The following is a 25698-nucleotide window of genomic DNA, read 5'->3' on the forward strand; positions in this document are numbered from 1 at the left end:
GAACCCATGAACCTCCTGCATACCAGGAGATGGAGTTGACATCTCGCCACGGTGGCGCGACCAAAGCGGGTGGTGCGCCTGCCCGCTTACCACGTGTCCTCTTGCCACGTGTCAGCTTACCACGTGTCCCGCTTACCACGTGTCAGCTTACCACGTGTGCCGGCGTGGAGACGCTCGGTATAAACTGAGGGCCGGTGTGTGTATTGTCGTTGGCGAGTGCAATAATGTGTTGATGCGGGATGAATGTAGGAATATTTTACTCAGTTGGTTGTGTTGACGAACGAGAATGGTGATGGAATGGCATTTTCAGTCACTGCATCGCCAATGAATTCGTTAACCAAACATAAAAATGTATCTTCCTCGCCATTGACATACATGCATGCGTGTTCACCCCCCCCCCAAGCCTGTGCATTTCCCAGGCAAGTTTCATTAGCGCTATATCGGCACTTATTCAAACAAACAAAACATCACTTGTAGACGCGGTTTCCGAGTGTCGGTGAGACGAGGCATAACAACCGAACAAAGTAAAAGTGCACGACCCCAAATGGCGCAGGGGTTACGGGGGGGGGGGAGAGGGCACGCGATTCGTGATTTAAAAAAAAACTATCAAATACCAGCTCGAATTCAAATCCCAATCAGCAATGGAATTAACACAACAGCCTGCTTGTAGCTGCTATCATCCCACTACATCTCTGTATCTCTTCTGTCATCTCAATAGGAGTTTATACACTGCTGGTAGCTGAAACCGCGACCTTTGCGCGTACGGTTTGAGACTAAACAGGCGGTCCGTGCCTCTGTCTCTCTCTCTGTGTGTACACACAGCGGGGAGCGGTGGCGCAGTGGTGAGCGCGCCGCGCTACGAACCCAGAGAGACCCCGAGTTCACTTCTCCCACTCACGACCCTCAGCAACAGCGGCGAATATTTTAACCGGTTCTGGGCCTCTCCTTGGTCGACTCGGCCTCAAATGAGTACCTTGTACGGTATGTGTAAAAATTGTGACGAGGGAGACAAAGGCGACCGGGCGTGGTGCTGGCCACCCACCCCCTCGTGTTCCGTGCCGGCCTTCATAAGGGCTGCTCGCTAACGGCACTTGCCCCGATAGTCTGTTGGAGGCTACGCGGGGGATCTTTGTCTTTGTACACACACGCGCGCGCGCGCGCACAGAGAAAGCATCTGCGAAATAATTTAAATAGCCCGGAATAAAAAACGCATTACGCATGCTTAGCAAAAACCATTTCAGATGCCATGCGTTTTTGAATGGCGAAAAAGGTTACTTTTTAAAATATTTAACATCGCAAAATGAAAATGCAATTTGAGTCTCATTTATTGCTGCGCGAAGCAACGCAATTTCCAAAGAGGCGGGCGCGGGAGGGGGGGTAGAGAGAGAGGGGGGGGGGCAGTTGGGGGGGGGGCAGTTTTGGGGGGGGGGGTGCAGGAGGGAGGTGGTGGCTAAGGTGGAGGAGGAGGTGGAGGAGGTGGAGGTGGAGGAGGAGGCAGCGGCGATTCCCAGTGTAAACACCGAACGGCAGAAACGTTCGCCTTGAGTGCTCGCGCCGTTTATTTGTGTGTTTAGCTCCGAGGGGCTTTTTAGCCTCTCTGAACATTGGGCCCCCTCGTGACTGATGAAGAATGTAAGAGACGTGGACGCGCAATTTGGGCGACCCCAACAGTCTGGGGCAGTGGGTGGGGCGGTGGGTGGGTTTTTTGGTGGGGGGGGTTTGTGTGTGTTTGGTGTGTTAGTGCTCACCCCCCCTCCCTTCCCACAGTAAAAAAAAAAATCATATTTTCAGGCTGCCAGTTTACATTGTTTTGTTGGGAAAGCAGCCGTCAGCGTGAGTGATGGAGGACTGCGGTGGGTCGTTCTTTCTTACCGATTTGGTTTAAATTAGACGCCGTGTGATGTATGGACAGCATGTGCCCTCTCTCTCCAGGCCCCTGATTGGTGATAATTTTTCATTTTCTCAAAAACCCGCATCCCTCTGCAGGAAGCGAAGCTCCCACCCTCCCACCCTCCCCTGCCTAAGCCCCCCCCCCTCCTAGCCACCACCCGCCAGAGACCCCACAAACACACACATATATATGTACATACATAACGCCGGTATACACACACACACCTATACCGCCATCGTCGCCTTCTTATCTACATCGAGTGTTTTTATTATTATTTGAGATGCGGCGGTGGTGGATTATGTTGCTGCTGCTGCTGTTGTTCCACCGTCCAACGGAAGTGTCTTTGGGGAGCTTTTTTTGAGACATCAGCCACTCATTCTTTGCCAAGGAGAGTCCCGGATCTTATATATCCGCGGATTTCTTCTCGAGAGCGCGACTCTCAGCCGCTATCGTTCCCCTCGCTGCGGAATGTGTTTTTTTTTCATGTGAAAATTGTATTGAGTGGGACTGTGTGTGTTTGTGTGTTGTCTGTGGGGAGCGGTGGTGTAGCGGTTAGCGCGTTGTGCTATGAACCTGGCGACCTGGGTTCGATTCCCGCTCACGGCCAACACCCAGTGACGATTATCTGAACCGGTCCTGGGTCCTCCCCTAGGTCGACTCAGCCTGAAATGAGTACCTGGTGCGGTGTGTAAACATCGCCACTGGGGAGACAAAGGCGGTCGGGCGTGGTGCTGGCCCACCCGGCCCCTCGTGTACCGTTCCGGCCTTCATAGGTGCTTGCTAACAGCACTTGCCCCTACAGTCTGTTAAGGCTATACGGGGGATCTTTATATTTGTCTTGGTGTGGTCTGGGACTGGTTTTGTTGCCTTGCCGAAGCTTGGGGATTGGTGTACTCATGCAATCTACTGGACATCTGTGTAAAATAACTTTATCGCTCATCCGATTCCTCCAGTATAAATCAATGTTCGAATTCTGATGTTGCACTTTATCTGTTTTACGTATTTATTTTTCCTGATTTGCTTATGTTCCCTATGCTTTTCACTCCTATACGTTTTTTTTGTATTGTTTATTGTTGAAGCTTTTTGAACCCGCCCCGACTAGACATCTGTGAAAACGAGCTTAATAGCTCATAAGATTTCTCCAGGATAAATAAAGATTCAGATTCTCTTTGGCCACCCAGCAGAAAGCCGCCCACCACCACCACCATCAATATCCATTGACCGGGTCGTTTTGATTCTTTCAGTTTCCACGAGTTATGTGGTTATGCTTCGTGCCCGTCTGCCACTGCTGCCGTGTCTCCTTGCCAAGCGATGTCAAATCTGGCACGCGTGCACTGTGTCCAGTTGGATTTCGCATCTGTGCAATGTTATTCTTTTGAGAGTAGTTGCTCCGATGGTGAAATACTCTTTGGTTTTATCGGTAAAGTCACGTAGGTAGAAAATAAATAAATAAAACAAAAAACTCTATTAAATCACGACGTTTCGGAGGCAAACGTCGTGATTTAATTATTTTTTTTTACCCACGTGACTTTACCGAAAAAAAACAAAGAGTATGGACCCTTGCAGTCACGACAACTTCAAATCTAGAACCGATGGTGAAAGTTTGGTTGGATATCCACGTGGCTTTTTTTTGGGAGGTGGGGGGGTATACACAGCACCTGGGAGGCTGTGGCTGGATGAGCCAGGGTTGGATGAAATGCTCTTTATAAATAACATAATTATTGTTATGATTATATTATTTAAACTGCGTTATATTGTAGCGGTGGATACATATGTGCGCGTGGGGAAGCTGATGTATCGAGCACTTGTCCGAGCTTTGAGTTGAGAAAGAGACTTTGAGTACCCGGAGAAAACTCCGCACGTGTATAAGGTTGGGGGGAGGGAGGGGGCTGTAGATGTGTTTGGAGTTTTGTCAATCCACTGCTGGATGAAGGCCTCCCCGTGCTGTGAGGGTCATATGGGAGGGGGGGGGGGGGATCGGGCGCTTGTTTTTTTAAATCATACTTCATCACGCTTGTCGAGATGGGTTTGGGAAGAAGAGGAGAATAGACATATTCTTAGGTTTTTTCGGTAAAGTCACGTAGGTAAAAAATTAAAATTAATAAAAGTAAAATAAAAATAAAAATCACGACGTTTCAGAGGCAACACAAGCTTCCGTCTAATGGTTATATATACGGAGTGGTATCTCTTGTAATCTCTCATTTACTTGATACAGCTGTCGGGCTGTGACGATTCCACCTGAAGACGGAAGCTTGTGTTGCCTCCGAAACGTCGTGATTTTTTTATTTTACTTTTATTAATTTTAATTTTAATTTTTTACCTACGTGACTTTACGGAAAAAAATCTAAGAATATGAATCCTTGCAGTCACGAAAGCTTCAAATCTAGGAGCATAGACGTGGGAGATGAGAAGGGCAGTACAGTACAACAAATAGTTTTTGCACTTAAATCCGTACATTATCAGCATAAATCGTGTCGACTTTTGAATCACTTACTTTGGATACATTTCAGCTCTGAGACTTAAGTTGTTTCGCTTGATTGGTATATGGTGATCACTCGGCAGGCCTTTCTGCAGTGAATTCGGAAGCAGTTCTGTGGAGTCATCTTCCAGGGCTGTTCTCTGACACAGGGCAATGCACCGCTCGCTCGCCATAGAGTACTGAATGTTGTCCTTCCCTCGCACCTCCGAGTAGCACGGTTGGCTACGTACGTTGCTAAAGAAGATCAACATACATGCCACCAATACAATAAAAAGTAAAAAAAAAACGTAAATTTCCGTACGGATTGGTGACAAGTTGCGATGCCATCTTGTCATGATGATGCTCATGGTAGAGATAGCGATGAAGGTGGTGGTGGTGGTGGTGGTGAAGATGGTAGATGTGATGTTAGTGTCGGTGCTGCTGACGAAAATCAAGGTGGTGGTAGTGGTTGAGAGGGACATGAAGAAGATGGTGGTGGAGGAGGAGATGGGGATGAAGATTGTGGTGGTGGTGGAGGAGATGGGGATGCAGATGGTGGTGGAGGAGATGGGGATGGTGGTGGTGGTGGTGGTGGAGGAGATGTGGATGAAGGTGGTGGTAGAGATAGCGGTGAAGGTGGTGGTGGTGGCCCAGGCTAGGCTGGAAGTGATTCGAAGGTGGGGGGGGGGGGGCAGTGGAGCGAGGATATCCACGCGATGGAGATAAGAGGGAGACGTGAGGGGGCGTTGGCCCCAAACAGATGAGGTCACTGCACAAAAGCGACGGAGCCGAACGTGACACGAAGGCCGGGATAGATTGTTAACACGTGTAGCCAGACGCAGCCGGCACACTCACAGATAACATGAAATTGAAAAAGCAAATAATGAATAATCGGCGTGTCTGGTTAAACATAAAGAGGGAAATCTGGACGCAAATAAATTTCGTCTCGGGGGGGGAAGGAGCGGTCGAAGGGGGGGGGGGGGGAGAAACGTCACCGGCCCGTCTGGTCTGTTTGTGTGCACGGTGTATTTGTATACATTTACATAAATAGTACCCGTGTGTGTGTGTGTGCATGTGTGCGTGTGTGTGTGTGATGTATGTGTATACATATGGGGAGCGATAGTGTAGTGGTTAGCGCGCTGCGCTATGAACCTGGCAACCCGGGTTCGATTCCCGCTCACGGCCAACACCGGTGACAATTATCTGAACCGGTCCTGGGCCTCCCCTAGGTTGATTCAGCCTCAAATGAGTACCTGGTGCGGTGTGTAAAGATCGCCACTGGGGAGACAAAGGCGGTCGGGCGTGGTGCTGGCCACCCACCCCCTCGGGTACCATTCCGGCCTTCATAGGTACTCGCTAACAGCACTTGCCCCTACAGTCTGTTAAGGCTATTGGGGAGATATTTGTCTTTTTTTGTGTGTGTGTGTGTGTGTCTGTATTTCGTGTGTGGGGGGTGGTCGCGCAGCGGTTAGTACACTGCACTAAGAGACCCAGCGACCCAAGTTCAATTCCCAGCCTTGGCTGACTGACATCGGTGATGGGTGGAATCGGAACCAGTCAACGCACGGGGCGCTTTCACTCAACAAGCCGCATTGACCAACGTGGTGAAGTATGGTCAAACAACCCCCCATGACAAACACACGGTATGAGGAAGGTGATGATGTTAATGATACGAGTTGAGTCTTTTTAAATCCTTTATATTAAGTTCGCTTGCTTGCTTAGGACCGTGCAAATCTTTCGGTCGTTTTTTAACCCACTTCCCGTGATCCAATCGAGCTGACATTTTGCACACAGACTCGTTGTGCGTGACAATTAATTTTCGTGAAATATTTTTTCCAAAATTTTACACTGTTTAGGAAAAAACAATTTAAATACTTAATTACCAATTGTTTAATGCTGCCAGACAATCATCTGACCCATAGGTGGCAGCCATCTCAAGCCAGAGGACGAGAAGACTCTAGCCGCCCCGATGCCACGCATATAAAGGATTTATAGTGAAAAACTTAGTTTTTACGGGTTTACTTCTTACTATTGCTCTCTATGTAAACTGTACGCGATCTAACCGAAAAAAAAATCTACTTTATTTTGGATAATATTGGTCGCGAAAGTCTACGTGTTAAACTATGTAACATTATGATAAAGCGTGTCTCGCCAGTACCAATCTGCGTGGCATATTCATATGTTAAAACGTATGAATGCATTGTTATTTTATCTAATAAATAAAACGTGAATGTAACTGCCAACCGGAGAAATTGCCTGCTTATCTAATTTGTTATTTGTATTCTCCCCGACGACGCCAACGATTTTTTTTGGGGGGGGGGGGGTAAATATTCACGATTTCATTTTGAGCCGAACTCGGACTCATGCCTAACAGAGAGGGGGGCCTTTGTCGATAACCATCTCGCAGTTCACCGGCGTCGATGCAAGCAAGCGCGACTCCACTGATGAGACACTGACTGTTGAAACCCGTCCAGTGTTGCCCGTCTTCAACCAATGCTGCTGATATTGTGCATTCCAAGAAAAAGCTGTGCGGTTGATGGGATGTAAAAGAAAAAAATTGTATTTAATTTTCATCTGGCGAGACGGAGACAATTCTTATTTATTTTACAAACCGGTGCTTAACTTCTTAACTAACACATCTACGATGATATGAATATGTTAATCGTTTTTTTACCCTTTTATTTGGCAACAAAACTGACAACTTTTTTACAAGGAGTCATGTTTGCATTGACCACAATACCTGCAGTCGGAATGCAAACAAAAACATAACTCTGATAATATATGCACTGTCCTTGAAATTGTTTGGTCCACACCCGAGACAGCTTTCCTTAGAGCCTAGTCTCACATGGTGTTGGACCAGATGACGCCAAAAGGCATTCTGACTGCAGGTATTGTGGTCAATGCAAACATGACTCCTTTAAAAAAAAAAGGTGTCCGTTTTGTTGCCAGCTAAAAGGGTAAAAAAAGCAATCATATTTTGTTGCTGGCAAATGAGGTTCCAATGGTTATATGAATATGTATCACGTATAATATATGTTTGTTATTGTTGTTAATTATTGATGGCATGCCGGGCCAGTAGAAACCCGGCCTCGTGGCACGCGCTGGGCTATTGCCGTTGTTATTGATGGTGTGGCCAGTGTCATTGCTGGACAATTCTAGCAGCCGGCTTCACCCTGCCACGTGCCCCCCCCCCCCCACTCCCCATTCATCACCGCTCATTAATATCGCTCACAGGACTGTCGCGACTGCTTAGCTTGACGACTTTAACAAACGCACAATAATAACAACAACAACACACGTGCACAGCTGCACAAAGGCAAAGGTGCCTCGCGCCTCTCCAGCCTAAAACATTGTCTCTTGGGGGGCATGTGTGTGCTCGTTTGTTTGAACTTCTCTCAGCCATGCTAGTCGGAGGTTCGGGGGAATGACAACAAACTAGACTTGTGTTTCATGACGCTGCATCAGGTGCTTGTTTAAGGCCGATTTGACCTCGGCAAAGGCCCAGGACCACGGACAAAGATAAAAATCAGCGCCCCCGTGTAGCCTTGAACAGGCTTTTGGGGCAAGTGCTATTCGGCGAGTAACATCTATGAAGGCCGGCACGGCACACGAAGGGGTGGTTGGGTTGCCAGAACCACGCCCGGCTGCCTTTGTCTCTCCAGTGCACAATGTACTCATCGTGAGCAGGAATCGAACTCGGGTGGCCTTGTTCGTAGCGTGGTAGGCGAACCACTGCACCACCACTCCCCAACACACACACACACGCGCGCGTGCACTCTCTTCTCGCCAATGAATCGCTGCGTTTTCTCCAGAGATGATTTTGAGGCAATATGATTAGGGTTCTCTTTCTCTGCTTTAATATCAGCTTTATTCGATAATCTCTGTCAAATTGAAGACCCCTTTTTTGTGCTGAGTTAGTTTAATATCTTATCTCTGGTGTCCCTATATTAAAAAGATAAATATAGGTTTCGTATCCGAGCCAATATATTTCTTTGCTCCATATTGCGTGTGGTGGTAAAATACCGCTGAGTTTTGTGCAGTGCTGGTGGCGTTCGTGTTATTGGCCAGAGTTTGTGGCCTTATACAATATAATAACTGGACATGCTGAAATAGTATATTTAAATTCAGTGAAATCAAATAATATAAATGCATATCGTTTAGTTCGTGATTACCACGTGGCACACCTACTCAGGGTAGCACAAAGGGTTGAAATTGGCTGTGTTGGTGGCCGTTTAACAAATATCTACTTTAATTTGACTGGAGCAGTTACACCTGATGACGGAGGCTTGTGTTGCTTCCGAAACGTCGTGATTTAATTTAGTTATTTTCATTTATTATTATTTTATTATTATTATTATTATTTTACCTACGTGACTTTACCTAAAACAACCTAAGAGTATACATACCGTATGTTGAACTCCTTTCGAAGGTGCGTTCTTTGGAGGTCAGTGCTCCTCAAACTCCAGTCTCGGACCCTGTGTGACCAGGCGCTGAGCCACGCCCTGGACATTGTTGGGGTGTCCTTCACAAGCAAATGGGGGGCGCCGCGGTGGCGAGATGTTAACTCTCTCGCCTGGTATGCAGGAGGTCGTCGGTTCGATCCCGACCCTGGTGCCTGCATATTTGGAGTTTGCGTGTCTCTCTCTCTGTATGTAGGAGGCGTGGATTTTTCTCCGGGTCCTCCCGTTTTTTCATTCCACATTTAGAATCAACACGCGTTTAGTGTATTTGGCCACTGCTATGCATTTCCACGCGATGATAAGCCACTTGGTTGAGCTATCATTTGTGACAGCCAGGTCGGGTTCTGAAAAAAGAGCTGGTAAAATAAACAAATAAAACGTTTCGTTAAATGTTCGAATAGTTACTCATTGGCGGTCATTGGGCTGATCACGAATGCGGTCCACTCGTCACTTCACCACGCTCGTGCATCTCTACGAGAGCGCGTGGAGGTCCCTGTCGGGCAGATTGCACCGCGACAGATTCGTTCCGCGGCAGAGATGCCAACGCGATGTCGGGAACGATTCTGAGTCGGGGCGTCCACCGAGGCGAGACGGAGCGACGAATTCGGCTCCCGCGCGCGAGGGTGCTGGCTGTCGATTTAGGATCATCGCAAGAGGGCGACCGCCCTGGAGGCGACGGCGGATCGGGGAGGCCTCCATCCAGCAGTGGATTGACCACATGGCTCATGACGATGCGTTCAGTCGTTGCGATCGCACCATTGCTCAAAGTTGACTTGAAATACAATAACTCTACAATTACGTTACAATAACGTTATATATTCTTAGGTTTTTTCGGTAAAGTCACGTAGGTAAAAAATTAAAATTCATAAAATTAAAATAAAATAAAAATCACGACGTTTCAGAGGCAACACAAGCACATCTTGATACAGCAGTCGTGCTGTAACGGTTCCACCTGAAGACGGAAGCTTGTGTTGCCTCCGAAACGTCGTGATTTTTATTCTATTTTTATTTTACTTTTATTAATTTTAATTTTTTACCTACGTGACTTTACCGAAAAAAATGAAAAAACCTAAGAGTCACGAAAGCTTCAAATCTAGAATTAATAACGTTATAATTACGTTGCAATAACGTTACAATTACGTCGCAATAACGTTAAAATGACATTACACGTGTGCGGTTAGGTATCTGTAAATTAGAGTTTTAGCCGTGCTAAAGGCTGAATATTCAGCAATTCCTGTTGATTGATTATTTTATTAAGATAATTGACTATTTTTATTAACCCAAATGGTTTAGATGATAAGGAGGAGAGGCACAGGGAGGATAAATGCAGGCGTATATATTATATATATATATAAAACTATGTAATGTTATTTAAAATATAATGTTTCGAAAGTTTACCACTTTAATATCAATTTAAAGCTTTCGTGACTGCAGGAATTCATATTCTTGGTTCTTTTGGTAAAGTCACGTAGAAGGGAAATAAAAAAAAAGATGTAATACTAAATAATATAATTTTATTTTGCCTTATTTCCCTTCTACGTGACTTTATCGAAAGAACCAAGAATTTGACTTTAATATCATCATCATAAAAGTGCAGTATTTTATCAACAAACATTTGCGATTCATGTCTCATTGCAAAGGTGGTCCTGGCAAGATGGCAGCAATAATATAATTACATTATTTAATATTTATTGTCAGAATCTACTGTTGGATGAAGCCCCCCCCACCCACCCCGTTTTGTTATTCATGTGGGAGCTGTTAGACCATCACGCTGGTCAGTGTGATCTAGTAGACAACCTACTGTAAGTCTACGGAAACAGACAAAAACACATTGTCCTGCGGAGGGAGCTGGTAGGAACGTTGGGTTGCTCGGTGAATGGCCAGGGTCAACGGCGGCGTGGTGTATTCCGCAAATATGGCCGACTGTGAGGGCGGGCACAAGCCGGCGTGAGTAGGTTAAACGTTGAGTTTTATAAGGGCACCACGGGGTGACCAGCCCCTCCCCACCCAGCCCCACCCCTCCCACCCCCCACCCAGCCCCACCCTCCCCACCCAGCCCCTCCCCACCCTCCCCTCCCCACCCAGCCCCTCCCGACCCTCCCCACCCAGCCCCTCCCCACCCTCCCCTCTCCACCCAGCCCCACCCCTCTCATTTTTTAATGCACGACGGACGGACACAATAATCCCCTGTGGGCTGGTGTAACCAGGAAGTTCCTACCAGTAAAAACGCACGTCTATGGGTTTCATCAAATCTATTGTTCTTTATGCAAGTCGACATCTGGGTCTCCTATGAAAGTCCACGTCTCGCTCTCTAAATCCGTGGGTTTCTTCTGCAGAGAGCTGAACCGTTTTGCTGTATTTATTTAAACCCGGGCCGCTCTTTGTAAACAAAAGATTCCTGGCCCCAACGTGACTCTCGCCTGGCACTAATTAAAGGTCATCTGTCTGCCTGGCCTGCTGCGGATTATGCGTAATGCCTGGAGTAGGTGGTGGGGGGGGCTGGTGACAAAAAACATCAGCCACGAAGCAACACACAACATAGTGGTTTGTTATCTTCTTGGTTCTTTCGGTAAAGTCACGTAGAAGGGAAGTAATAAAATAATAAAATAACATAATTCTCACGACGTTTCGGCCACAACGCAAGCAGCCGCCCTCAGGTGAAGACCAGGTCTGTCGGGGAGACAGTCTGAATGTCTGAATTATTCAGACGCTGTCTCCCCGACAGACCTGGTCTTCACCTGAGGACGGTTGCTTGCGTTGTGGCCGAAACGTCGTGAGAATTATTTTATTTTATTATGTTTTATTTTAATTATTTTATTACTTCCCTTCTACGTGACTTTACCGAAAGAACCAAGAAGATGAATCCCTGCAGTCACGAAAGCTTTAAATAGTGGTTTGTTTTAAACAAAAACAAAACCAACCCCCAAAAGTGAGCGTTCTCTCTCAGGAAAACGTGGTAGAAATTCTTCGAATTCTGGAGGGGGGATGGGGGGGTGTTGTATTTGGGAAATATCAGACTCTTTTACTTTAGGAGATTGGATGGCACAAATTTGAGTGAGACTTTATTTAACAAGGGACGCGCACTCCCAGTTGTCCACGCTTTGTGTAAACAAGGAGCATTTTGTTGTTGTTGTTGTCACACAGATCGTCAAACACCACGCGCGCTCATTGCACGTGATGGCGTTCGACAGGCGTACGACGAGGACGCTTGAACGAATGGGTTACTCCAGAAGGCTGCAATTGCTTGCTCCACGCCGCCGCTGATGATCGGGGCCTCAACTAGAGAGAGAGAGAGAGCATTAGAGAGATCCCCTCTCTACTGGTATTTCTGAATCGGCAGCATTATTTGGCCTACTCTTCAATGCTATGATTCTAAAACAACACCACGCCCGGACACTTTCGTCTCCCCAGTGTTCTTTGTTTTTTTTGCGTTCGTAAAATACTCCTCTTGCAGATATTCGGGGAAAATGTTTGTTTTTTCCTAACAATACTTACAGTATTTTAACAACAACAAAAAACATTTGCAGAACGGAAAAATAAGATCAAACGAATTTGGTCGACTTCTAAAAAAAAACCATTCAAAAAATATTCCGATCCCTCTCACCTTGGCTTTGACCCCCAACATGCCCGAGTGACAGCAAGAAGGATTGAGTACGCGGGGCTGTGCCCTCTCTCTCTCGCACAACTTGACGCACGTGAATGTTTTAAAGCCCACGCACGCACGCCAGACCCGACACCTGGCGCGCGTTCCTTGCGTTGTTCGCTCCCAGGTATTCACCGCTGCCGCTAATGAGCAGCTCCAGGTGAAAACCACACGGCCAATCACTCACCTGACGGCAGCGACGCACTTGCATACACAGATAATGAAACTCGCCATTTTCACATTGAACAAAGGCAAAGATTCCCCGTGTAGCCTTGCCAAAGTTTGTGGGGGCAAGTGCTGTTAGCAAAGAGCGCCTTGTGATGGCAGGGGGTGGGTGGCCAACACTACGCCCGCCCGCCTTTGTCTCCCCAGTGGCGATGTTTACACACCGCACCAGGTACTCATTGGGGGCTGAGTCGACCTAGGAGAGGCCCGGGACCGGTTCAGATAATCGTCACCGGTGTTGTGGGGGGATCGCGAGCGGGAATTGAACTTGGCAGGGACGCCGGGTTTGTTGCGCAGCGCGCTAACCGCGGCACCACCGCTCCACACGAACACACTGGCAATGAGCACCAACTTATTGGTTCTTTCGGTAAAGTCACGTAGAATGGAAATAATAAAATAATCAAAATAAAACATAATAAAATAATTCTCACGACGTTTCGGCCACAACGCAAGCAGCTGTCGAGAAGACAGACCTGTTCTCTACCTGATGACAGCTGCTTGCGTTGTGGCCGAAACGTCGTGAGAATTATTTTATTACGTTTTATTTTGATTATTTTATTATTTCCCATTCTACGTGATGACTTTACCGAAAGAACCAAGAAGATGAATTCCTGCAGTCACGAAAGCTTTAAATCGAAATGAGCACCAACTCGCGGCCTCAAACACTCAGGCTTGAGCCGCCTCCCAAGAGGCGCGAGCGAGCGGCCTCAGCCGTGGCTCAGCTCCGGGCAAATCCTGAGCGTGGCGGTCTCAGCGCGACTCAGTGAACATGGATGGGCTGCAGAACATTAGCGTGACGAGTCGTGGGTTGGCAGGGGAAGCCTTACCACCCCCCCCCCCAACCTCCTGGGGGGCAAAGCTATGAGTTTGGGGGGCCCCACTGACAACCGCCATGAGATATGTTTTCAACAACAACGGTGTAAAAGAACAGGAACTTATCTTCTTGGTTCTTTCGGTAAAGGCACGTAGAAGGGAAATAAAAAATAATAAAAATAAAACATAATAAAATAATTCTCACGACGTTCCGGCCACAACGCAAGCAGCTGTCATCAGGTAGAGAACAGGTCTGTCTTCTCGACAGCTGCTTGCGTTGTGGCCGAAACGTCGTGAGAATTATTTTATTATGTTTTATTTTTATTATTTTATTATTTCCCTTCTACGTGCCTTTACCGAAAGAACCAAGAAGATGAATCCCTGCAGTCACGAAAGCTTTAAATCGAAAAACAAGAACTTATTTAAAACGCGGTTTAAATTTGTTTTTTTATTATTGAAATGCTTTCACTTACGTTCCACGTTTTATTTTAATTTAATTAAAGCAGTGACGTAATATTGCAAATAAGTGCTACGGTTTAGTTTAACACGTAGGTTTTCGCGACCAATATCATCCATAATAGAGGGGTTTTTTGGGTTAGATCGCGTACATATAAAACGTGTCATTAAAACAACATATTTTTTTGACGAAGCGAGTTGTAATTACTGGCGAAACGTCGTACTCAGATTGTAAATGTTGTGGCTTGGCTCTCCAACACACTGGTGTGCTGTACTAGTGACGAATTGGCCACGTTCTGTTTACGTGACAACCCTTACTAGTTGGCTGTGTCGGGTGGTGGCGGGTTTAACGACACATTTATATATTTACGCGATCTAACCCCAAAAGAAACCTCTATTAAGGTGTTAAGATGTTAAAACACTAGACACAAACGTTTTGCAAGGAATCATATCTACATTAACCACATATACTTGCGATGAACATGCAAACCGCGTAAATATAAATGTGTCGTTAAACCGGCCACAACCCGACACAGCCAATGGGTAAGGTTGTGTGAGGTGGACAAAACATTCCACGTTAACAAAACGTAACGAATTGGCCACGTTCTGTTTACGTGACAACCCTTACTAGTTGGCTGTGTCGGGTGGTGGCGGGTTTTAACGACACATTTATATTTACGCGGTCTAACCCAAACAAAAAACAACCTCTTATGGTGCGTACAAACACACGGAGCGCACAAGAAAACGCAGCCAAGGCGAATCCCTTTCACCAGCCACTCCTCGGAGCCTGGAGCCCTGCTTGCTAATGCACACCCGAGTGCATTTCTGAGCCCCCCCTCGGCAAATGCCGCTACCTCCATCATCCCCAATTTCCACTCCCCGCGCAAATCCCGCGTGCCTTTTGTCCCGTGCAGTCTGAACAACAACAAAGACAACAAAGACAACAATAACAAAGACAACAACAACAAAGACAACAACAAAGACAACAACAACAAAGACAACAACAACAAAGACAACAACAACAAAGACAACAACAACCCAGCGGGTAAATATCCATTGTCCGTCCTTTACTGCCCTCGTCTCTCTGCGACACAATTCTCAGAACTCTGCCAAGAAGCGAGTGCCCCCCCCCCCACCTTTCTCTCTCCCCCTTCTCTCGACCCCCCCCCCCCCACCACCACCACCCCCTGGCCAGAAATTCCATTCGTCTGCAGCCGAGTGGAGGCTCCCGAGTTTGCATTGATAATGACTCCGTTGAAGGGTCAAAGAGAGCAAGTGGAGGAGGAGGAGGCGGAGGGGGGAAGAGACCAGGCTAGAGAACCTCGGAGTCAAAACATCAACACGGCCGTCTGTCTGCCCTCTTTCTACTTGGTCACGTTCTTGGTCGGACTCGAAATTTTTTTTCTTGTAGGAACAAAATAGATGTGTTGTTATTGTTGTTTTTGTTGTTGGTGGTGGTGGTGGTGTTGTTTAGGGCCGCCCTGATTCTGTCCACTCTCACGCGACGGCGATCCACAAGGAGATTTCAAATAACGTCACAAAAACAATTAGCAGTGCCGTCTGATGTGTTGTTGTATCCACATCTATTGCCGTTTACGTTGTTAGAATTGTGTGGCAATTGACTGAGCCTAGTGATTAACTTCTTTGTTTAATTAATACAAAATGGGAATATGTGGAAGTGATCGATATTTGTGTCCGTTGAGGTCTCTCTTTGAGCGACCCAGACCTGGACAGCAATCCACTGCATTTCTCTATCCTCTCGCGATATCCCGGAATCCTTATCTCTCACCACGAAGTTGATGGCTATGTCTAATGCAAGACAACTCTATGTATACAGTAAAAAAGACAAAGATCCCCCGTATAGCTTTAACAGACTATTGGGGCAAGTGCTGTTAGTGAGCACCTATGAAGGCCGGCACGGCACACGAGGGGGTGGGTGGGCCAGTACCACGCCCGACCGCCTTTGTCTCCCCAGTGGCGATGTTTATGCACCACACCAGGTACTCGTTTGAGGCTGAGTCGACTTAGGGGAGGCCCAGGCCCGGTTCGGATAATCGTCACCGGTGTTGACCGTGAGCAGGATTCGAACTCGGGTCGCTAGGTTTGTAGCGCGGCGTGCTACCCGCTACACTACCGCTCCCCACAGTACACACACACACACAGTACACACACACACACACAGTACACACACACACACATAAGCACTGCACTATGGTGTTCACTTTAGTTCTAAGTGAATTGATATTCCTTGAATGAATTAAGCAATAGAGCTCTATGAAATGCAGAATTAAATGGAGGTTAAATGCAATTAATGAATGTAACATCCCTGAAAGTAAATGGGGGTAATGTGAATTAATAGAGCAACGTAAACGCAAATACAGCTCACGCTGATTATCTCCATCTCAGAGAATCGATAGACTTCCATGTGATTAATCCGCTTTCATGAACGTGAGTGAATACGGGCCTTTTTGCATTGACAGACCTCTGAGCAAGTGAATTTAGAAGAATAGGAAGAAAACCCCCATCCCTTTCATCTTCTTGGTTCTTTCGGTAAAGTCACGTAGAAGGGGAATAATAAAATTATAAAAATAAAACATAATAAAATAATTCTCACGACGTTCCGGCCACAACGCAAGCAGCCGTCCTCAGGTGAAGAACAGGTCTGTCGGAAAGACAACGTCTGAATGAAACACCACCAAGCTTGGAGCATATATTTAAATATAATGTTTTATTTTTATTATTTTATTATTTCCCTTCTATGTGACTTTACCGAAAGAACCAAGAATATGGATCTTTAATCTTCTTGGTTCTTTCGGTAAAGTCACGTAGAAAGGGAATAATAAAATTATAAAAATAAAACATAATAAAATAATTATCACGACGTTCCGGCCACAACGCAAGCAGCCGTCCTCAGGTGAAGAACAGGTCTGTCGGAAAGACAACGTCTGAATGAAACACCACCAAGCTTGGAGCATATATTTAAATATAATGTTTTATTTTTATTATTTTATTATTTCCCTTCTACGTGACTTTACCGAAAGAACCAAGAATATGGATCTTTCATCTTCTTGGTTCTTTCGGTAAAGTCACGTAGAAGGGAAATAATAAAATAATAAAAAGAAAACATTATTAAATAATTCTCACGACGTTTCGGCCACAACGCAAGCAGCCGTCCTCAGGTGAAGAACAGGTCTGTCGGAAAGACAGCGTCTAAATGAAACACCACCAGGCTTGGCAGCGTATATTAAAGCTGGGTTGGAGGGGGAAGAGCGCCTTGACAAAAAGAATTTGCATCTCTTTGTTTGCCATCATCACCTCCTGGCTGGGAGCAGACCCGCGGTGACGTGAACCCGAGGGATGAGATGCGGCTTGGCCGCCTCGTGTCTCTTGGGCTTGAGAAGTCCAAAAGGCGGCCTCCGCTGAGGCTCACTTGCAGCAACGGGAAACCTCTCGAGTGCTCGACACGAGGGCTCATTACTCAGTGCTGCCCTCGTTGATACACATGAAGGGGGCTGGATCAAGGGTTTGTCCATTGGATGTATGGATTTTTGTTGAATTTTACGGGTTTTTTTTGTCTGCTCACAATTACAATTGCCCTTGCGTCCTTACACGATGGGGAGATTGTCTCCGTGCGTGTGTATGTATTTCTGTGTGTGTGTGTTTGTATGCGTGAGTGTGTGTATCTATATATGTTCGTGTGTATGGATGGATATGTACACGTATGGGGAGGGGTGGTGTAGCGGTTAACGCGCTGTGCTACGACCCCGGCCAACCGAGTTCGATTCCCGCTCACGGCCAACACCAGTGACGATTATCTGAACCGGTTCTGGGCTTCCCTTAGGTCGACTCAGCCTCAAATGACTGCCTGCTCCTGTGTGCAAAAATCATCGCCACTGAGTGGTGATGGTGGGTGGGTGAGTGGTGATGGTGGGTGGGTGGTGATGGTGGGTGGGTGGGTGAGTGGTGATGGTGGGTGGGAGGTCACCGTGGTTTTTGCTCACTGTGCTGTGAGCCCGGTGACCCGAGTTCGAATCCTGGCCCAGGTGATCCTCGGTGGCGAGTGCCGTCTGCTGAACCGGTCCTGGTGGTAGCTTCGTCACGACCGCCAACATCTTCAACTAACCGGCCAATGAACAGCACGGTGGAGGTTATGGTCCAACGATGCTCATGACCCCTGGACACGCCATGGTGAGGCCTCTCAATCCAGCAGGGACTTACCAAAAGAGGGGTGATATTAACAACAACAATAATACATGTTGGGGTTTATTTAGTATTTTTTACAATATATAAGAGGTTCACATTTATTCTTTGCGACCACGAGTTGCTGCAACGTTCACCACGAGATAGAAACAAAAAGCTTTTCGATCGTTGATTCAAATCGTGACCCTTAATCATGACAATTCATCAAATCGGTGGAAGAGGAGGAGGGAGAGGCAGGGAGTGAAGGGTCAGGGGAGGGACGGAGAGATGTTGGCGGTGGGGGGGGGGGCGTTGTGGCGGCTGAATCGTTATAACCCCCTAAGAGATTTATAACAAGCTGGGGTTGTCGTGCGGCGAAGAGGCTACGGGGTCGGGGTGAGGGGGGTGGTGGCGGGCCGCTGGAATGAGTCAGCTGCGATGTCAAAGTCCACGCGGCCCCGTCTGACATCTTCATAAATTGCTCCTCTCTCTCTCTTTACTCTCTGAGCGCGCCGTTCGCCCCCCCCCCCCCCGTTCCTGACGAGTGAGCCTTGCGCGTAAAACCGCACTGACGCGCACAATCGCTCATAAAGCCACACAGCACGCAAATACAAAGACCCCCCTCCCCACCCCGTACAGCCTTTAACAGACTGTTGGGGCAAGTGCTGTTAGCGAGCAGCACCTATGAAGGCCGGCACGGTGGCACACGATGTGTGTGGGGGGGGGGGGCAGCATCCACACCCGGCCGCCCTCGTCGTATCATTTTGAGGCTGAGTCGACCTAGGCGAGGCCCAGATCCGGTTCAGATAATCGTCACCGGTGTTGGGTGTCAGAGGGAATCGATCCCGGGTCGCCGAGTTTATAGCGCAGCGCGCTAACCGCTACACTACCGCACACACAACAACAACAACAATCGCCACTAAGTGGCTGTGACGTCACCACGACGCTTGTACCAGGCTATGTGCACATGCGCATACAAACAGGCGCAGAGGTTATCCCGACTGTTAGCGAGCACCTATTTCAGGCTGACGATGCAAGCACCGTGCCCGGTCGACTTAATCCCAGTGGCGTAGCGCGGTTGGCATGGGCCCTGATGCAGTTAGTGAGATGAGAGCCCCCCCCCCCCCGCCCGCCCCCCATCTCTGTTCAAAATCTCCCATCTCAGTAGACCGGTGCCTGGGCCCCACTGAATGGCGTGGCTCGGTGCGATGTGCACACACAGCCGTGCGCCCCAGCGCGGGTGGACACGGAGAGGCCGGGTTACCAGCGCTTGATGTTCGAACCACACACACAACAGGTAAGTCGTGCTGGGCCGAATCAATGTAGGGGAACCCCAGGCCAGATTCGGATAATAATAATAATAATAATCTGAAGGAAAAAAAACAAAGTCGTTCGTCACGGCCAGGAAAGAAGCCCAGGTCATGGGTGAGCACAGCTGACCACGAAGACTCCATCATCAATCCTCATTTGTCTCTGTCCACCACCGATTAGCACGGTTGGCTACGTACGGTGCGAAAGAAGTTCAACATACATACGCACAAGACAAGAGGCACCCACGTGGTCATCGTTTACGGGAGGCCCAGTACAAATTCAAATGCAACTTGTCACCGATGTGCTGTTTGCGAGCACCTATTGAGCCGGGTAAAGTGCAAACTAATTTGAGGCACCCAGACCACCGGTTTGGTTATTCGTCACCGGTGCTGGCGGCCGCGAGCGGGAATCGAACTCCGGTCAGCATCGCTCAAGCGCAGGGCCCAGTGGCATTAATTGTGGCCTCACATGCCGTGTGTCGCACGACCACTTAAAATGATCACGTTTTCTCCCACCACTTCCCCGCGACACCAAAACCCTCAACAGACCCACGCACCCCCCCCCCCCGTCTCCCCAACCATCTCCCTCAACAACCCACAGAGTCAGCCCCATCGCTCACCCGACCGCCGGGCAACCAATTGTTAGGCGGTCGGATGTCGGCGTGGATATGGATCGCGAGAACCTGGGCTCTTTTTTGTTGTTTGGGGGATGGGGAGGGAGGAAGAGGGAGGGAGGAGGGGGGAGAGAGAGGGGGGCAGAGGGAGAAGGGAGGGAGGGGGAGAGGGAGGGGGGGAGAGGGGGGGAGAGGGAGGGGAGGGAGGGGGAGAGGGAGGGGGGGAGAGGGAGAGGGAGGGGGGAGGGAGGGGGAGAGGGAGGGAGGGGAGGGAGGGGGGGAGGGAGGGGAGGGAGGGGGAGAGGAGGGAGAGGGAGGGGAGGGAGGGGGAGAGGGAGGGGGGGAGAGGGAGGGGAGAGGGAGGGGGGAGGGGAGGGAGGGGGAGAGGGAGGGGGGAGAGGGAGGGGGGAGGGAGGGGGAGAGGGAGGGGAGGGAGGGGAGGGGGAGAGCGAGGGGGGGGAGAGGGGGGGAGAGGGAGGGGGGAGGGAGGGGGAGAGGGAGGGGAGGGAGGGGAGGGGGAGAGGGAGGGGGGGAGAGGGGGGGGAGAGGAAGGGGAGGGAGGGGGGAGAGGGAGGGAGGGGAGGGGAGGGGGAGAGGGAGGGGGGAGAGGGAGGGGAGGGGGAGAGGGAGGGGAGGGAGGGGGGGGAGGGAGGGGAGGGAGGGGGAGAGGGGGGAGAGGGAGGGGGTGGAGGGGAGAGGGGAGGGAGGGAGAGGGAGGGAGGGGGGGAGAGGGGGGGAGAGGGAGGGGAGGGAGGGGAGGGGGAGAAGGAGGGGGGAGAGGGAGGGGAGGGGGAGAGGGAGGGGAGGGAGGGGGGGAGGGAGGGGAGGGAGGGGGAGAGGGGGGAGAGGGAGGGAGTGGAGGGGAGAGGGAGGGGGGAGGGAGGGGGAGGGAGGGAGGGGGGGAGAGGGGGGGAGAGGGAGAGGGGGGAGAGAGAGGGTCGAGAGTGAGGGAGCAGAGAGAGGGGGGGGGGCAGAGAGAGAGAAGGGAGAGGGGGGAGAGAGAGGGGAGAGAGGGGGGGGGGGGCGACGTGGCACGATGAATTGGACGTTTAGACGAAAAGCCAAGTCGCTCTCGAATAAAAAAAACGTGAATAAATGTTACAGATCGAGAGAGGTGTAGGGGACACTTGAGGTGTGTTGTTGTGATATGACAACAACAAAGAGGATGTTTATGATGGTGCTGAAGGTGTTGGTAGTGATGACGACTGATAATTACGAGCAGGGGTCTAATTTGCCACTTGCACAGTGGGGAAGCTGCTCGTAGAGGGGAGGAGATGGCGGCACGCGATTCAAGTAGCCCACGGGGACATAGGGAGAGCTCGGCTGGATGTGGTGTGCCGGGCGCCACAAATATTTCCGCGTCCGCCGAAATGAAGCCCCGTTCATAAGGAGGCTGTTGACAATGGCCATGATGGTTTTTGACATTCATGAGATTACAACAAAGATATCATTACAGTGACGTGGCGTGGTTGGCACGGGCCCCTGGTGAAATTAAATGGGGCACCTCCCCCCCCTCCTGAGCCCCCCCACCTCCTGCCCCCCCTCCTGCCCCCCCCTCCTGCCCCCCCCCCTCCTGCCCCTCCCCTCCTGCCCCCTCCTCCTGCCCCCCCCCTCCTGCCCCCCCCTCCTGCCCCCCTCCCCCCACTTGATAGTTCGGTGTCTGGGCCCCTACCGGCCCGTGGGCCCCGGTGCAGTTGCACCGCCTGCACACTGTGTGATAACTACCCCACTCTACAATGATGATGACGATAATGATGGTGAGTGGAAAAGGTAAAAATATTGTAGGCTTTTAAAATATTCATCGCAGTCGTGTTTGTTTAAAAAGTAACAAGTTATATTTTGTAATTTATTCAGGAATGGTAACTAGGTACTAGCGTCATTATTATTAAATAGAACATTAATATCAAATGGGTTCTCTCATAAAAAAAATAGGGAGCCTATTTAATTGCTGATATTAAAAACACACGTTATTTTTGATGAATAATACAATATATATTGTATATCTGTTAATAACAATTATGCTATGGTGTAATGTGACAGAGCGGTGTAATAAATTTGGCTTTCAAGAGATTTTCAAATTGTTCTTCATCACGATCGTTAATATCTTTAGTTAACAATGTTAACTGTGTTGGATATTTATCGTATTATTCTATTCGATGTATTGTATTCGTACACTCCTGAGATAGTTTGATTTCATATCATATATGTCCAGTATATCTCTCCAGCGGGCGGTTAAAGGTTATCTCATAATAATAACAACCGAAGTTGTTCTATATGACAAAAAACATGAATCCCACGGGAACTTAGTGTAAGAAAGGGTTTCCCCAACTCCAATCCTCGAGGCCCACCACCACGCTGCACGCACCGGATGATTGTTAAACACGTGACGCGCTAAGCAACTGGCGCTGCCTGCGTCACGTGGAACACGTGTACACAGGCAAATGTGAAACACGTGTACACGTAAACACACGTGGAACGCGTGTACACATGAAGACACGTGTAACACGTGTACACATAAACACACGTGGAACGCGTGTACACATAAAGACACGTCCGTGTAGCATGGACTGGAGTTTGTTTAAACTTGGACTGTAAGAACTTTGGGACGGGTCGAAAATGTGTTTCTATTGCCTTTATATTAATTTGAACTTGAGAGAATAAGCCCTTAATTCCCCTAATAATTTATGATTTTCAATTTAGAGTTAAGAAAACCAGATTAAGCAAGAATCACTTTCGTTGTTCCTCATTTGTTTGCCAAAATTTAATCGCCTCCTGCCAAAAGATAATTCCGTCATTAAATTAAGGAGCATTTTATATTCACTGTGTGAGACGACTAGTCTCATTTGGGTGGCGTGGGGGGGTGGGCGTGGGGGGTGGGAGCGATGGGGGGGGGGGTAGGTGGGGGGTGGGGAGCATTTGCCCATAGTTCATTTGTCATTTAGTCAGTAATAATGCAGCGAACAACCGAGGGAATACTGTCAGCATAATAATCCGCGGCCATACACAATGCGGCGTCCAATTAAAGTTTAATTAACGCAGCCTGAATCAGCGCAATTTCGCAAAGTCACTGATGCACACGCGCACGTGCTCACACCGACACACACGTGTACACACACGTGTACACGCACAATGACAAAGACCCCCGTTATAGCCTGAACAGACTGTTGGGGCAAGTGCTGTTGACGAGCAGCACAGATGAAGACATGCACGGCACACGAGGGGGTGGGTGGCCAGCACAACGCCCGGCTCGTGACAATGTTTAGACATCGCACGAAGGACTCATTCTAGGCCGAGTCGACCTAGGGCAGGTCCACGACTGGTTCAGAGAATCATCACTGGTGCTGGTGTTGGTGGCCGCGAAGCGGGAATCGAACTCGGATCGCCGGGTTCGCAGCGCAGCGCGCTAACCGCTACACCACCGCTCCCCACATATAAATGAATCGCACATTTCATTTGTTTTCCCAGCCCAGAGACGTAATTTATTGTTTCATCTCATTATTGTATTTCATTGTTTTATATTGTTGTTGAATCTTATTGTTGTATCTCATTGTTTTATCTCATTGTTGCATCTCATTGTTTATCTCATTGTTGCATCTCATTGTTTTATCTCATTGTTGCATCTCATTGTTGTATCTTATTGTTGTATCTCATTGTTTTATCCCATTGTTGTATCTTTTTGTTTCATCTCATTGTTGTATCTTATTGTTTTATCTCATTGTTGCATTTCAATGTTTTATCTCATTGTTGTATCTTATTGTTTCATCTCATTGTTGTATCTCAATGTTTCATCTTATTTGACTGCGATTCAACGCTCATCTCTCAAGCAGAGCGTGGTCGGACGGTGTCCCTCCGATGAGCTCGGCGTCAAATTCTTCCCCAACCCACCATCTCCGTCCAAACCAGCCGTGTGAATGGGTCACACCGCAACCGATCGGGATGTCTCCCTGTCGGTGGGGTAAAGCGTGGGCACTCCAACTTATTTCACAGATGCGTGGCCTGTGCGAAAGAGTCGGCAAAAGCACCCCTCTCTAGCGGGCTCTATCTCTCTCTCTCGTGTGGAGTTCCGTGTAGTGTGGAGGCCCTTCAGCTGAGTAAGAAGAACACTTGTTATCGCGCACTCTTATGAGTCCAGTACATCACGAGTGCGTATCGATCACGCGTTGGAGTGGGCTCTGGGAACACGACAAAAAACACCGTTTGTGAGTCTGTTGCAGAACCTGGCTCAGACTCGGGGATGGATCCGCTGAGCGCGAGCTGGTGGCGTGTTCCAGCCCTTCGTGCCGGAGACCCGCGACACTGCGCTGGTCATCAGTGCCGGATTATCCTCGTAGCACAAGTAGTTACATGTGTAGTAGTAGCTGCATATGTAGATACATATGTAGTAGCTTCATATGTAGCAGCTGCACGTGTAGTAGTAGCTACATGTGTAGTAGTAGCAGCTGCATGTGTAGTAGCTGCTGCATGTGTAGTAGCTACATATGTGTAGTAGTTACATGTGTAGTAGTAGCTGCATATGTAGCAGCTGCATGTGTAGTAGCTGCTGCATGTGTAGTAGCTGCATGTGTAGTAGCTACATGTGTAGTAGCTACATGTGTAGTAGCTACATATGTGTAGTAGTTACATGTGTAGTAGTAGCTGCATATGTAGCAGCTGCATGTGTAGTAGCTGCTGCATGTGTAGTAGCTGCATGTGTAGTAGCTACATGTGTAGTAGCTACATGTGTAGTAGCTACATATGTGTAGTAGTTACATGTGTAGTAGTAGCAGCTACATGTGTAGTAGCTACATGTGTAGTAGCTACATATGTGTAGTAGTTACATGTGTAGTAGTAGCTGCATATGTAGCAGCTGCATGTGTAGTAGCTGCTGCATGTGTAGTAGCTGCATGTGTAGTAGCTACATGTGTAGTAGCTACATGTGTAGTAGCTACGGGCCCCGCACTTTGATGGGCCCCGCGCTAAATGCTTTCAAGCTATCAATTCCGGTTCTGCACTTGCTCTATTACTATAGTACAATACTGCCTTCAACTTTTATGAACGACTGGGTGTTTAAGGTTAGCGATTTGTCGTATTAGCTGGCCGTATAGCAAATGAAAAAAATACAATTACTTTACATTGCAAGTTACAAATGTACGTGTTTTAATATTTGTGTGTTTTTTATATTATAATGTAGGGCCCCTTTATAGCATCATGCTACAGGCCCCCGCACGAACTTCATCCGGCACTGACGGCCGTGTGGGTCACGCGCGCGAGGTTCACGCGCGCGCGGGTCGCCGCGAGCCGCGCATCGCAGCCGGGAGCCGATTTCGGGTGGCGCTAATCGGCGAGATCGTACGGAGCAGACTGACGGTGACTCTTGACGACGAGTCGGCAGAACGTACACGCGGCCGTGTGTTCAGTAGGCGGCCAGTGCAGCGCGTCGCGTTTCAAACTGGTTTGGGGGAGGGGGGTCACGTAACAAGTGGGAGCGAGGTCTGCCGGTTCTTGAGAGAGAAGGAGGAGCAGCGGGGGGGGGTGGGGGAGATGAGATGATTGCAAGCTCACGCGTGCCAAGCAATCGCAACGATCTTTTATGTATGAGCGGCCTTTTCCGCGGATTGTGTCGCCGCCGTAGCGAATACATTACATCTGAATATAGTTGCCGGGGCGCGC

At 48.6% G+C, this 25698-nt stretch overlaps 1 long non-coding RNA gene across 1 annotated transcript in view; it reads left to right on the top strand.

Moving 5' to 3' along the window:
* The window catches only part of LOC133349691 (uncharacterized), a 60613-nt gene extending 40496 nt beyond the window's left edge, over nucleotides 1-20117 (top strand). The window contains exons 2-3 of the long non-coding RNA XR_009755976.1: nucleotides 14861-14991; nucleotides 19291-20117. This is a non-coding gene — a long non-coding RNA (uncharacterized LOC133349691). The remainder of the gene's footprint in view (nucleotides 1-14860; nucleotides 14992-19290) is intronic.
* The last annotated feature ends 5581 nt before the right edge of the window (nucleotides 20118-25698 follow it).

This window comes from Lethenteron reissneri, chromosome 31 (genome assembly GCF_015708825.2).
Source record: "Lethenteron reissneri isolate LAM-NWPU_2019-01 chromosome 31, ASM1570882v1, whole genome shotgun sequence".
Classification (NCBI taxonomy): domain Eukaryota; kingdom Metazoa; phylum Chordata; class Hyperoartia; order Petromyzontiformes; family Petromyzontidae; genus Lethenteron; species Lethenteron reissneri.